General features: G+C 32.8%; 1 long non-coding RNA gene across 1 annotated transcript; it reads left to right on the plus strand.

Annotated features, from left to right (window-relative positions):
- Window positions 1-10,793: 10,793 nt before the first annotated feature.
- On the plus strand, window positions 10,794-11,744 carry LOC134204036 (uncharacterized). The gene is made up of 2 exons (XR_009977759.1): window positions 10,794-11,084; window positions 11,185-11,744. It is a non-coding gene; the product is annotated as an uncharacterized LOC134204036 (long non-coding RNA).
- Window positions 11,745-13,133: the final 1,389 nt, after the last annotated feature.

Below are 13,133 nucleotides of genomic sequence, written 5' to 3' on the forward strand. Positions count from 1 at the left end.
CCGTGCAAAATTGATGACGGAAATTCCAATCGGATCCCAGATTCGACGGGTAGAAATTTTTCAAACGCTCAAATTTCGAAACCGGTTACCGGTCGAGCAATTCATACCCACCACAATTCACAAACAAATTTTGCCGCTCGTCAACGGGTAGCAAGCACTTCAGTAAATTCCAATTTTTCCAATGTACCTACGTATGCAAACATCGCTGCTGGTAGACAAAATTTCTCTTCTCAAAATGAGGTTTATACCCATGTCCCAACGGAAAATAATGGTCATGTTGCTGATTCAGGTAGCATGACTGCTTCCGATTTTGATTTTTTAACTGAGCAATTGCATCACATGATTGATGCAATGTTCAAAGCAAATACCATACCAGAAGCTGTTCAGGTTGGTATAAAGTACACACAAAAAATTGTTGTTGGACTCCGTTTCAATGGATCTAAATAATTGTGTGAAAGTTCTAAATTGGAATGCCCGCTCTCTAAAGGGTAAGGAAGATGAATTATTCAACTTCCTAACAGTTCATAATGTGCATATTGCCATTATAACTGAAACCTACTTAAAACCAGGACTCTCCATTAAACGAGATCCAAATTATTTTATCTACAGAAATGATCGTCTTGACAGTGCCTGTGGTGGGGTCGCCATTGTCATCAATAGACGTATCAAACATAAATTATTTTCTTCGTTTGAAACCAAAGTTTTTGAAACCTTGGGAGTTTCTGTTGAAACAAATTTTGGTCAATTTTCCTTAATTGCAGCCTATTTGCCTTTTCAATGCAATGGGCAGCAAAAGAATTTGTTGAAAGCTGATCTTCAAATTCTGACTCGCAACAAATCAAAATTCTTCGTAATTGGTGACTTCAATGCCAAACACCGTTCATGGAATAATGCTCAAAGCAATTCCAACGGCAACATTTTATTTGAAGATTGTTCTGCGGGATATTATACTATTCAATATCCCAATGGCCCAACTTGTTTTTCATCCACTCGAAATCCTTCGACAATTGATTTGGTTTTAACCGTTTTAACGGATTCAAGTCAGCTGTGTGGCCAATTGGTAACTCATGCTGACTTTCACTCTAATCACCTTCCTGTGACATTTGAAATCTCACAAGAAGCCATTTATAATCCAATCAGCTCTACTTTCAATTATCATAGGGCTGATTGGGATTTATATAAAACGTATATCGATAGGAATTTTGATGTTGATATTCATCTCGATACCAAAAGTGATATTGATAATGCTCTCGTATCTTTGACAAATTTAATTGTCGAAGCCAGAGGCATTGCAATTCCTAAATGTGAAATTAAATTCAACTCCATTATTATTGACGACGATCTTCAGCTACTGATCCGTCTTAAAAATCAATACCAAAGAACTCGCGATCCCGCGTTGAAAGTTATTTGGCGAGATTTGCAAAATGAAATTAAAAAACCCAGATCAATCCACCTAGCGTTGGTGGTGCCTTTCTCGCGCATTACAAAAAACACATAAGAGAGGTCGAAATAGCACTTTAGGGGGATAGATTTTACTTTTTCCACCAATTCATATGTATTTGCGGTCATTTGAATGCATTGCTGCAATATTCGAAAAAACAATTTTTTTTTCGTTTTTGAATTTTTTTTTATTAAGGGGGGACCCTTGGCAGAAAAACAATGTTTTTTCAATAACTTTGGAACGCAATGACCGATCGAGCCAATTTTCAATAGGAAACAACTAGACCGCAATCCGCGTCGACTGCAACTTGTTGCGAGCAATTCTAATAATGCCAAGTACCAAAAAGTGTGTCTCACATTTTTGTACACACACACACACACACATACATACACACATACAGACATCACCTCAATTCGTCGAGCTGAGTCGATTGGTATATAACACTATGGGTCTCCGAGCCTTCTATCAAAAATTTGGTTTTGGAGTGATCCTATAGCCTTTACGTATACTTTGTATACGAGAAAGGCAAAACGTTTCGCTATTCTGAGAAATACCAACTTTGAGAATAATGTCTCGAGGCTGGATCCCAGTTCGAAACCCTTTTGGAAATTAACGAAAATTCTTAAAAAACCTCAAAAGCCAATTCCAGCACTTAAAGAGGGAAATAAAATTTTATTAACAAATGGCGAAAAGGCTCAAAAACTTGCTCAGCAGTTCGAGAGTGCCCATAATTTTAGTCTAGGTCTCACTAGTCCAATTGAGGATCAGGTTACACGAAGCTTCGAAGACATTCTCAACCAAGATAATGTTTTTGACCCTTCGTTGGGAACTAATTTGGATGAAGTGAGATCTATTACTAGAAAATTTAAAAATATGAAAGCCCGGGTGATGATGGTATTTTCTACATACTTATCAAAAAACTTCCTGAGAGCTCTTCATCCTTTTTGGTTAATTTATTTAACAAATGTTTTCAATTGGCATACTTCCCAGATAAATGGAAAAACGCCAAAGTTGTTCCAATTTTGAAGCCGGACAAAAATCCAGCTGAGGCTTCTAGTTATCGCCCAATCAGTTTGCTTTCTTCAATAAGCAAACTGTTTGAAAAGATTATTTTAAATAGAATGATGGTTCATATTAATGACAATTCTATTTTTGCTGATGAGCAATTTGGTTTTCGCCATGGGCATTCAACCACTCATCAGTTATTAAGAGTTACGAACTTAATTCGGCTCAACAAATCTGAAGGATATTCGACTGGAGTTGCTCTTCTTGATATAGAGAAAGCATTTGACAGTGTTTGGCATGATTGATTGTAAAATTGATGAATTTTAATTTTCCTCTGTACATTATTAAACTGATCCAAAATTATTTATCAGATCGTTCACTGCAGGTAAACTATCAGAATTCTAAATCTGATAGATTACCTGTAAGAGCTGGTGTTCCCCAAGGCAGCATACTGGGGCCCATTTTGTATAACATTTTTACTTCTGACTTACCTGATTTACCACCAGGGTGTCAAAAATCTTTGTTTGCAGATGACACGGGCCTTTCAGCCAAAGGGCGAAGCCTTCGTGTCATTTGTAGTAGATTGCAAAAAAGTTTGGATATTTTCTCCACAAAAATGGAAAATTTCCCCGAATGCTTCCAAAACTCAGCTTATAATTTTCCCACATAAGCCGAGAGCTTCTTATTTGAAACCTTCTAGCAGACATGTTGTCACTATGAATGGTGTTCCAATTAATTGGTCTAGCGAAGCTAAATATTTAGGACTTCTGCTAGATCAAAAACTAACTTTTAAAAATCATATTGAAGGCCTACAAGCCAAATGTAACAAATATATTAAGTGTCTATATCCACTTATAAATAGAAAATCAAAACTTTGTCTTAAGAACAAACTTTTGATTTACAAACAAATTTTTAGACCTGCCATGTTGTATGCTGTGCCAATATGGACTAGTTGCTGCAATACCAGAAAGAAAGCACTTCAGAGGATTCAAAATAAAATTCTGAAAATGATTCTGAAGTTGCCTCCGTGGTATAGTATCAATGAACTTCATAGAATTTCGAATATTGAGACATTGCAACAAATGTCCAACAAAATAATTTCCAATTTTAGACAAAAATCGTTGCAATCTTCTATTGCAACGATTAACTCCTTGTACCCTTAGTATAAAATAGATTAAGATTAGTTTAAGTTGAAAACATTGTAATTCCTACATGGTTCAATTCAACCAGAGGAAAAATTCTAACTGCCAGAGGCAATTGAAATGTATTAATAATAACTAAAAATATAACATAGCAAATAAGGATGATAGTGTTAAGAAAACACGGAACACCTAGTCTAAGAGATGAATGCATGTATTAGATAATTAGCAAATAAAAAAAAAAAAAATATTCAACAGAATTTTCGAAGAGCTTTACCAGGATATTTTGTACAATTTTCTGTAGGAATTTGGAACAATTTGCTGTGACAATTCTGAATAATTTTTCATGATTATTCCGTAGAATTTTCCGGTAATTTTTTTTTTTGGGAATTCCGAAGACCCTCCCTTGAAAATTCTACAAAATTTCTTTGTGGAAACTTTGAACTAGTCCCCGTGGAAAATTAGAAAATAAATTCCATTTGAATATTTTGGAAAAAACGTTATCTGGGCCGGGGACCTACATTAGGGTTCGTTCTTAAATTATGTAATGCTAATTTTGCCGATTTCGAACCTCCACGCTCCGCTCGTAACTACTTTTGTATGGAAGCTTTAATTTGTTTTTGTATGAACGGTAACGCCTGGCCCGACTCCACCCTGGCACTATAGCGTTACGTGATTTGTGAACAGCCCCTTAGATTGTTACGACGATATTCAAAAGATTCTCCCGTAGATATCTTGAAAATGTCTCTGAAAAAAAAAATCAAATGCAATAAGAAAACGCCACGCCGATCCACGCCGCCGCCGCCGCCGCCGCCGGCTAAAATGGCTATCGGCGTGACGCCGAAAACGCCGCCGCCGCCTACTAAAATTATGACAAACGCCGCCGCCGACGATTTGCGGACCGGCGCACACCTCTAAGTCTACAATACGCCAGGCATATGTGTATCGACGCTGTAGCCAACCAGGTATCCAGGTCGGTAATCTAGTCTTTCCAATTGCACGCTAACCAATTCTACACAGCTTAACAGAATTGTTGGGCCTGGTCCTATCTACCTTCGATTCAGCGGAACTAAATGATGATCGCCAGAACACCAACACGTAATTTGGACTCACAGATGGGTGGTATGAAATGAACACTGCCCAATATGGCTTCAGAGGGAAACAATAATCCTTGTCTTGTAAATGATTGTCTTAATGGTTCTTCTTTCACTAAGCATACCACTCGCACAACTCGATTATACCAGAAAATGTACACTTTATTCCCGTAAAACAGTTTATTCTTACACTAATTCAGTCCACACTCTACATTTATTTCCCGACATTATAACTACTTTAATTACAAACTACACAATTCTTCATGCATATCAGCAAGCGATACAGATTTCCCGACGACCTCTTTGCAACTAACTAATCTTCTCTGACCTATGTACATTCCAACTGGCCGTCTTCTCTAATCTCCCTATCATTCGACTCTAGCCCAAATCTCCATATGCTTAGTGGCTCTAAAGACTCTCATCCCAATACGATGCATAGCGCAGAGCCTTCCGTGGTTAGATACCTCTATCCAATTATATACCTATCGACGATCGCTGCACCGGTAGAGTACAGTCCGTGAAGAACAATGGTATATCAGATGTAAACAACTGTCTGGCTATCGAGAAGCTGACCGTTCGCCGGTTGCACAACAGGGTTGTAATTGGGTGGGTACTACGCAAACAAACATCCTCACCCACCCTGAAATTACAATAATTTCTGAAATGATAATAAAAACACTTCCTCTTCGAAAGACTGGTATGACATCATCTCGATTGTAAGAAAGCATGCAGGTCAATTTCCTTGTAGATTGCCAGTTTCAGTGTTCTCCAACCTAGGTAATAGACAAATCCCTTCCACAGGTCGTTTAAGCAGCCCATCTTTCGTCTTTAGTGTCACGACTCGTACAACATCGTCTTGCCCTGGATGAATTTCATGGATTCTCCCCATTTTCCACCGCATTGGTGGTAGATTTTTATCGCAAATTACCACCAGTCTGCCTACTTCGATGTTTGCTATCGGGCCCAGCCGTTTCGTACGTCCTTGCAGTTGGCTTAAATATTCCTTACGCCATCGAGTCCAGAAAGACTGAAACTTCTGTTGGAGCTTTTGGTAATAATCTAATCGGTTTGTTGGAATGCCCTGCCAATCGTGTTCTGGAAGGTCCTGCAGTGACGCGCCTATTAAAAAATGCCCTGGCGTCAGTGGTTCCAAATCACTGGGATCATCTGAAAGCGGTGTAATTGGCCGAGAATTCAGACATGCTTCGACCTGAACCAACAGTGTCTGACATTCCTCAGGGTTCAATGGATCTTCTCCTACAACGCGCAGTAAATGATGCTTTGCAGATCGGACCGCTGCCTCCCATAATCCACCAAAATGGGGAGCAATCGGTGGGCTGAAATGCCACCGTACGCCTTGGTTCGTGCAATAGTTGGAAATTGCTTGTTGGTGATGTTCGTCATTTAGCAATAGGAAAAGCTCTTGCAGTTTATTTCTCGCCCCAACAAAATTGGTGCCGTTGTCGCTAAATATATCAGTACACTTGCCTCTTCTACCCATGAACCGACGTAGTGCTAGCAGAAATCGGTCAGTGGATAAATCCGATACGAGTTCTAAATGAACCGCCTTTGTCGCCATACAAATGAATAGGGCAGCGTAGTTTTTCACAGCAGCACGTCGTGGACCAGGCCTTACATATATTGGCCCAAAGTAGTCTACGCCCGTCTTAGAAAAAGGACGAGATACAGTGACCCTGCACGGCGGTAAGTCACCCATAAATTGCCGCACTGCCCAGCAAACAAGGTTACTCTAACTTGACCCTAACATGAGTGTAACCTGTTAGAAAGTTACTCTAATTTTCTCACTAACGTTAGGGTAAAATGAGACTAAAATTAGACAGATCTGCAACACTTTTGTTAGATATGTTTATGTAAGTTGCATAATTTAATCTAACCTGTTAGCCTCACTTTAGTATAACGTTAGCAATGTTTTGCAGTGAGCGGTTAGGGAGTTGTGAGGGTTGTTTTGAAAGGGCTTTCATGCTGATTTATTTACATTCAGCTGTCATCCGAGGCAGAATGTATATATATGCCTAGTGAAAATACATAATATACATAACTGCCTCGAGTAACAGATGAATGTAAATAAATTATCAATAAAAATCGTCTTAGAAATTTTCTATATTTACCAAAGTAATTGTTATACATTTAGATTAACAACATTTAGCTGAATTAAGGTAATATATTATGAAATTATAATTTTATCTTTATCCTAACCCGTGTTTTATAATGTATAGACTATAGGAAGGAAGCAGTTTTGCAATTTACACAGCAATTTACAGCCGCCGCCTATTCCGAAGCGGTCTTCTATATTCGAACCGGAACCTGGTCCACCACGAAACTTGCAGCGTAGATGATGTCTTTGAGTACGATGCGGTCCTATTCCGATACGGCCTTTTTAATCGGCCGGGAACCGTACTCTCGTCATCTAGACAACTACGAGACGCGGACAAGTTCTCTCGCAGGACAGAAACCAGGACATCCGGATGATCCTGAAGATGGTTCTGGATCAAATAGTTGATTTAAGTGGTAGGTAGAATGAATCCGAATCTTCGTAATTGTGTAGTCGTCCAAGGACCGCAAATTATCAGTGAATGAACCACATTAATTATATTACACACTTGTATGAACATCAATATTTAAAGCCCAAAATAAACTTCCGATAGTTGAGCTCAAGAGTACCAATTGTAGTAGCAATCCGAAACCGAAAACGAAGAAACAGAATTATAAATAAATGACATAGTAAATAACTTTATATATTATCAAAGTAATTGTCTTCCTTCGAAAATTCCTCCACAAGTTCTTTCGTAGATTCTACCGCATTTATTTGGAAATTCCTTCAAGAGTACCGGAATACCTCCAGAAGTTGTTTCGGAGATTCCTCCAGAAGTTCCGTTGGAGATTCTAGGAATTCTTACTGAGATGCTCTCAGAAATTATTTCGTAGATTCCTCCAGGAGTTCTTTTTAATATTCATTCAGGAGTTCCTGTAAAAATTCCTTTCGGAGTTCCTTTGAAAAATTCCTCTAGGTATTCTTTCACAAATGTATTCAGCAATTTCTTCATAAATTCCTTCAAGAATGCTTTGGAAGTTCCTTTAGAGATAAATTCAGGGTTTCATTCGTAGATTCCTTCAGAGATCTTTTTAAATATTGTTCCAGGAATCCCTTTTAACATTCCTCCAGGAATTCTTTTTGGGATTGCTCCAAGAATTTCTTCGAAGTATCCTCCAGAAGTTCCTTATGAGATTCCTCCATGAGTTTCTTCGGAGTTTCCTGCAGCAGTTCTTTCAGAGATTCCTCCAGGAATTTTTTCGGAGATTCCTCCTGGAATTTCTTCGGTGATTCCTCAAGACGTTCATTTGGAGATTCCTTCAGGAATTCCTCCAGACATTCCTACTGAGACTCCTGCAGAAGTGCCTTCGAAGCTTCCTGCATGAGTTTCTTCGGAAATTCCTCCGCAAGTTCTTTTGGAGCTTCCTTCAGAAGTATCTTCGAAAAATTCTCCAGAAGTTCCTTTAGAGTTTCCTCTAAGAATACCTTCAGAGTTTCTTTTAGAAATTCCTACTGAGACTACTCCAGGAGTTCCTTCGAAGATTCCTGTAAGTATTATTTCATAAGTTCCTCCACAAGTTCTTTCGCAGAAACTTTTAGGAGAATTCTGCAAGAGTTTCTTCATATATTTCTTGGAAAATAATGCAGAAGTTGTTTCGGAGATCCCTCCAGAAGCGAGTTCAAGAGTTCTTTCGGAGATTCCTCAAGGAAATCTTTCGTATATTCCTGTAGAGGTTCCTTTGGAAATTCCTCCACATTTGGGGATTCTTCCAAGAGTTTCATCGGAGATTCCTCCAGGAATGCCATGGGACAGATGCATTATTTAATTTTCGAGATGCATTAAATTAAAATTAAATTAAAATTAAATTAAAATTAAATTAAAATTAAATTAAAATTAAATTAAAATTAAATTAAAATTAAATTAAAATTAAATTAAAATTAAATTAAAATTAAATTAAAATTAAATTAAAATTAAATTAAAATTAAATTAAAATTAAATTAAAATTAAATTAAAATTAAATTAAAATTAAATTAAAATTAAATTAAAATTAAATTAAAATTAAATTAAAATTAAATTAAATTAAATTAAATTAAAATTAAATTAAAATTAAATTAAAATTAAATTAAAATTAAATTAAAATTAAATTAAAATTAAATTAAAATTAAATTAAAATTAAATTAAAATTAAATTAAAATTAAATTAAAATTAAATTAAAATTAAATTAAAATTAAATTAAAATTAAATTAAAATTAAATTAAAATTAAATTAAAATTAAATTAAAATTAAATTAAAATTAAATTAAAATTAAATTAAAATTAAATTAAAATTAAATTAAAATTAAATTAAAATTAAATTAAAATTAAATTAAAATTAAATTAAAATTAAATTAAAATTAAATTAAAATTAAATTAAAATTAAATTAAAATTAAATTAAAATTAAATTAAAATTAAATTAAAATTAAATTAAAATTAAATTAAAATTAAATTAAAATTAAATTAAAATTAAATTAAAATTAAATTAAAATTAAATTAAAATTAAATTAAAATTAAATTAAAATTAAATTAAAATTAAATTAAAATTAAATTAAAATTAAATTAAAATTAAATTAAAATTAAATTAAAATTAAATTAAAATTAAATTAAAATTAAATTAAAATTAAATTAAAATTAAATTAAAATTAAATTAAAATTAAATTAAAATTAAATTAAAATTAAATTAAAATTAAATTAAAATTAAATTAAAATTAAATTAAAATTAAATTAAAATTAAATTAAAATTAAATTAAAATTAAATTAAAATTAAATTAAAATTAAATTAAAATTAAATTAAAATTAAATTAAAATTAAATTAAAATTAAATTAAAATTAAATTAAAATTAAATTAAAATTAAATTAAAATTAAATTAAAATTAAATTAAAATTAAATTAAAATTAAATTAAAATTAAATTAAAATTAAATTAAAATTAAATTAAAATTAAATTAAAATTAAATTAAAATTAAATTAAAATTAAATTAAAATTAAATTAAAATTAAATTAAAATTAAATTAAAATTAAATTAAAATTAAATTAAAATTAAATTAAAATTAAATTAAAATTAAATTAAAAATTAAATTAAAATTAAATTAAAATTAAATTAAAATTAAATTAAAATTAAATTAAAATTAAATTAAAATTAAATTAAAATTAAATTAAAATTAAATTAAAATTAAATTAAAATTAAAATTAAAATTAAATTAAAATTAAATTAAAATTAAATTAAAATTAAATTAAAATTAAATTAAAATTAAATTAAAATTAAATTAAAATTAAATTAAAATTAAATTAAAATTAAATTAAAATTGAAATTGAAATTGAAATTAAAATTAAATTAAAATTAAATTAAAATTAAATTAAAATTAAATTAAAATTAAATTAAAATTAAATTAAAATTAAATTAAAATTAAATTAAAATTAAATTAAAATTAAATTAAAATTAAATTAAAATTAAATTAAAATTAAATTAAAATTAAATTAAAATTAAATTAAAATTAAATTAAAATTAAATTAAAATTAAATTAAAATTAAATTAAAATTAAATTAAAATTAAATTAAAATTAAATTAAAATTAAATTAAAATTAAAATTAAAATTAAATTAAAATTAAATTAAAATTAAATTAAAATTAAATTAAAATTAAATTAAAATTAAATTAAAATTAAATTAAAATTAAATTAAAATTAAATTAAAATTAAATTAAAATTAAATTAAAATTAAATTAAAATTAAATTAAAATTAAATTAAAATTAAATTAAAATTAAATTAAAATTAAATTAAAATTAAATTAAAATTAAATTAAAATTAAATTAAAATTCAATTAAAATTAAATTAAAATTCAATTAAAATTAAATTAAAATTAAATTTAAATTAAATTAAAATTAAATTAAAATTATTGTTGTTCTGTTACCGGTGTTAAAACGCCGAACAGCCAAACGCTCGAATTTCGACTTCGGTGGTATTATTTTCATTTGATTGTCGTCGATTAGATCATTTATGGCGGTAAGCTCCAACGAGGATAATACGAGAATCTCGTATTATCCTCGATTTTCATAAGCATCAACCAGTATAATACTCATTTTTAATCTCGGATTTATTCTTAATACGCCGATTTCGGCGTATTAAGAAAATCGGAGATTTTCCTGAAATGGATGCGTGCTTGAATTTTCGGGGGTACGCACACTACTTTACTCTATTGTCAAATTATTATGACGACGAACATCCCAAAACAAAAACAAAAGTGGCGAACTGCAGCTGTAAAAGGAAGAATTTTTGTATTTATTTTCCTGCCTACCGCTATTCATCCTTACAATGTTGGTAAGTAGCATTTAAGCAAAATATGGGAAAAATTAAATTATATTCAGATGCTTTTATGACCATTCTCATCCTTGCTTGCATCATTCTCCATCAATTACAGACTAGCGCATCCCAGCCGGAATCTCGTTCTCGTTGCACAAGAGGACTGTATGCTCCTAAACACCCGGACCTGAAGACAATCCCGAACCTACACGACATCAAGAGGATGCAGTTGCTCAAGTCGAAGAACTTCGTCAAAGAGCAGTTCGCCCGGCGCCACTACTAATGGTGGGCAATGAGTTCTCACGATCGTACCAGTAGCTGCGCTGGAGATTGTGCATCCCGCTGCCCGTTCGAAGCTCCAGTGAGTCCGTGCTCCCGCTGGACCCCGTTCCAGCGATGCTGGACGGGAGTTGAAGACCGCCAGAGTTACCGCCGCATCCAGCACTTTGGAGGAACAGACAATAAAGGGGATGTCGGTACCGGAGCCATAGATCTCGAGTTCCGTGGTCCATTCGGACGTGGGTCAAAGCCACAGTAAGACACGGATTGATTCCATTTGTGTAAATTTTATAATGAAAAGTGTGATCTTAGAGAAACATGCTAATTATAAGTGCTTATTATAATATGTGTACATATAAATACCTGAAAATATAGCATTTTTCTTATTTCTTGAAGAAATCTTAAAAGTGATAAGCACTAATGCTAAATTATAGAATTTGAGGAACAATATCCTAAATGATTTCAAAGCTTTCCCGAAACTTATAAATTATGTATTACTACAGCAACTTCTCAGTGATTCCACACCAAATTGAATATCATCATCCGCCATTCGACACGATCTTGGGCGAATCTAACTGAAATACTTTCTACACGTGGTACGTATGGTACATGCAGCGGCGTGAGATGCTATTTTCCTGTGTACCGCCGAGAATTGACCACAACATCTCACGCTCAAATATTCCGAAACCCTTCCGACCAGTCTTTAACTTGTCTTTATTAACGATTTTTATGACCTTATTGAGGCACCATAAGCAAGGGTAGTACAGAACGGGATCTGTGGAATCTGGGGATTCGAAAATAAAAACTGGGAAAGTGCTGGGAATTTCAAAGGAATTCTAAGAACTCCAATAAGATTAAGGAAATTTCAGAAAAACTCTGGGAAATCCTAAAGTAATTTATGGAATTCATTAGTAATTCTTGAAGGAATTACGTCGAAATACCTTAGCAATCCCCTGAATTTATCAGGAATGTCCGAATTGAACAATTTCCAATTTCTTTTCGAATTTACTGAAGGTGTCTTGGTATTTATGAAGATTTCTGGGAATTAATGATAAGTTTTGGGATTTTCTGAGAAGTTTTTTGCATTGCATAAGAGTCCTGAGAATTTTTGGAGAGTGCTTGGCATTGCAGAGGAGTTCTGAGAACTTTTGAGGCTTACTAGGAAATACTGATAATTTCTGGAAATTGTTGAGCAGTTCTGAGAATTTCTCAGGGTTTCTGGAAATGCCTGAGGAATTTTACAAATTGCTGAGGAGTCTTGAAAACTTCTGGGTATACCTGAAGAATTCTGTGAGTCTGAGGGTTCCTGGAAATTGATAAGGAGTTTTGGGAATTTATGGGGAGTGCTTGTACTTGCTGAGGAGTGCTTGTAATTGCTAATGAGTTCTGGAAATTTCTGAGGAGTTCTGTGTATTCATGAGGGTATTTGGGAGTTTTGAGAAGTTATGCAAAACGCTGAGGAGTTCTGGTGGTTTCGAGTAGTTCCTCCACGGTCTCATCTTTGTGTTGCTCCAGAATCTGGAATTCCTACAGAATCTCCTACTAGAGTTCCTGCAAAATCTGCTCCTGGGAATCTTTCAGAATATCCTCTTGGATGGCCTTTCAGAATATCCTCTTAGATGGCCTTGGAGAATTCAAGGAAATCCTTGAGGAAAACTTTTTCCAGGAATTAGATTTTTAAGGTTTTTCTCCTACAGTTCTTTCATGATATCTTTCTGAAGTCCTTCCAGTACAATTCCTCCAGGATCTCTTCTGCAAGTTTCTCCAGGTTCTTTTTCTGGAGTTCCT

The sequence above is a fragment of the Armigeres subalbatus genome, unplaced genomic scaffold (assembly GCF_024139115.2).
Source record: "Armigeres subalbatus isolate Guangzhou_Male unplaced genomic scaffold, GZ_Asu_2 Contig361, whole genome shotgun sequence".
NCBI lineage: Eukaryota > Metazoa > Arthropoda > Insecta > Diptera > Culicidae > Armigeres > Armigeres subalbatus.